We start from the raw sequence: 2,500 nt of genomic DNA, 5'->3' as shown, positions 1-2,500 counted from the left end.
TTTAAAGGACCCCAAGCAGCTGGGACCACCCACTTTCTGGGAAACAAAGGTGATCTATCAGGATTATGTATACTCTAACCTTCCATGCAGTACGGCTTTAGGTGAGTCGTATTACTCCCACTGCGTGGGAGGTTATGTAGACTCCTACTGAGTGTTTATAATAATCCTTTAGCAGACGGATAGCTAATACAGTTTATTTAAACTGAGATTACTGACCATTACTGACCCCAAAAACATAATGTGACCGGAAATCAGAATTTTCTTGAATATGATAAGTATGACACATGGCTAGAAACTCTGCCAATACATGTACATGTTTCTTTACTTTCTTTACGCATGAAGCAAGGCAGTCCGCGGGAAGCTCAAACGTTTTCACACGCACGAGTCGTTTTCTCTCCGGCGCGTTTTCTTCCAAAGAAAAAAAAAATTCTCAAAATAATACAAAACAAAACAAACAAACAAAAAAAACAATAAATAAATAAACAGTGACAAGTCATGTTAAAATACATGGCTTTAAACTCTGCCAGTATCAGGTTTTTGACTTTCTTTGCACGTGAAGCAAGTAAGGGGTTATGGTAGTAAATAAAAGGCATTTGAGACAGAAACCACTGTGACATTCCTTACTGAACACAAGACAAAAATACCGTCACTGCCAAAATATTTGGAAAGACTGATAACAATTCGCATCAAACATTCATCAACTCTCAGGAAAAGACATAATCCTATCCTGCTTTTAAATGGTCAGTTATGACGTCGATCTCCCAGCTTGAATCCCGACTTTTTCATGGCACTTTTGAAGGATTTTTGTCATAACCAAGACTTTTGGAGATTAGCACTTATCTATTTTGCAAGCAAGTCTGTCAGTGAAATTCAAGCTCAGTTAACTGGTGGCCTAACTGACGTCCTAAGCTGGCCTCATGCTAATTTTTTTATACTTAATCTTGAGAAAACGAAGATTATGCTTGTTGGTACCGGCATCAGAGGACCGCAGAGGCTGACGATCTAGTTATAGAAATCAGTAACACGCGTTTAGAAAGGGTTAATAAGTTCAAATATATTGGGGTCCTCCTAGACAACACTCTATCTTAGAAGGACCACATAGAATATATTGGTAACAAGATCATGTTAAGATTAGGTGTTCTGCGTCGAGCGCGTAAGGTTCTCCCCGAGCCAACTTGCCTAATGCTCTACAATACTATAGTTCTGCCATTATTTGATTACTGTTCGCCTGTCTGGGACAGTTGTGGGGCTGAGAGCAAAGATTACCTTACAACGTAGATAAGCTAAATAGACGTGCTGCATGCATTATTGAAGGTCGATCAGTCGGGGCTGAGGAGTTAAAATCAACACTTGGTTGGCCCAACCTACAAGCTCGCAGAAATTATCTCAAATGCCTTTTAGTCCACAAATGTCTTCATGGAATAGCGCCTTCGTACTTACTTTCAGAGTTTAGGCACGCGCACCTTTACCATGGCTATATAACCAGAAGCCGTGATTTGTTGCGCTCTCCCTTCGCAAAAACTGCTAAGTATCAGGGGAGCTTCAGAATAAACGGCGCTCGAACTTACAACACCATCCCGAGAACCATTAGACAGGTAGAGGCTTTCAGTGAATTTAAAACCAAACTTTAGTGCCATCTTGAGCAGTAACGCCTACGGTACATGCTGCATTTATAACTTAATTATTTGTCTAGTTTTTTTTATGTTTCATTGTTTTGTCTTGTGCTGTGTCAGGGCTCCATTTAAACTAGCTGTGCTAAATTGGATGTCCCTGGATAAATATTGAATTAAATAAAATAAATATTATTAAATAAATAGCACAGGCAGCCCAAGCTGGAGTCACTCGCGTGGAAGGTGGGACGATGACCTTTGAGTGCAAGCGGTATTGGGTTAAGCCGTTGAGAATTGAAACGCGTTTTAAGACTTTGTATGGGAAAAAAAAAACTGTCGATTCTGAAGGATAAATAACACTAAATTTAACTTTTATTCAATAAAATTAATAAAACTAACTCACCTCTGGTGTATTCTTGTGCATTTGAAGATTATTTTACCTTTTCGGGCGTTCTTTGAACTCATTATCATTAATTCCCTTTATAAAACGGAACCGCCTTAGATCCGCCCGAGAATAATGTACGTTTAGCACTGAACAGCATATAGCTTATAGTTCCGGTTTTTTTTATATATATATATGAACTGATCATACACGAAATGTATTGCGACGTCACAGTATTGACACAGACTCATGCAGCATAAAAAAATAATAACCACATTAACTGTAATTGGCTAAAGATCTTCAACCATCTTTTGCCACTACGGTTTGTTTTCTCCAAGTACAGTCTATATATACCAAAATAGGAACAACAGCGTTGAGATAAGGCAAGAGAGGATCCTCTCTTAGACGAGGCACCACGATCCTTCTGGATCCTTCTAGTCAGTGCATAGCAAAAGGTTTTGGTGGAGTTTTGTGCGTGCTATCGCGTTTTTGATCGCGCGGAAATTGC

This window comes from Pavona decussata, unplaced genomic scaffold, assembly GCF_977016875.1.
Source record: "Pavona decussata unplaced genomic scaffold, jaPavDecu1.1 SCAFFOLD_52, whole genome shotgun sequence".
Classification (NCBI taxonomy): Eukaryota; Metazoa; Cnidaria; class Anthozoa; order Scleractinia; family Agariciidae; genus Pavona; species Pavona decussata.
Note: the sequence above shows the minus strand (reverse complement) of the source record.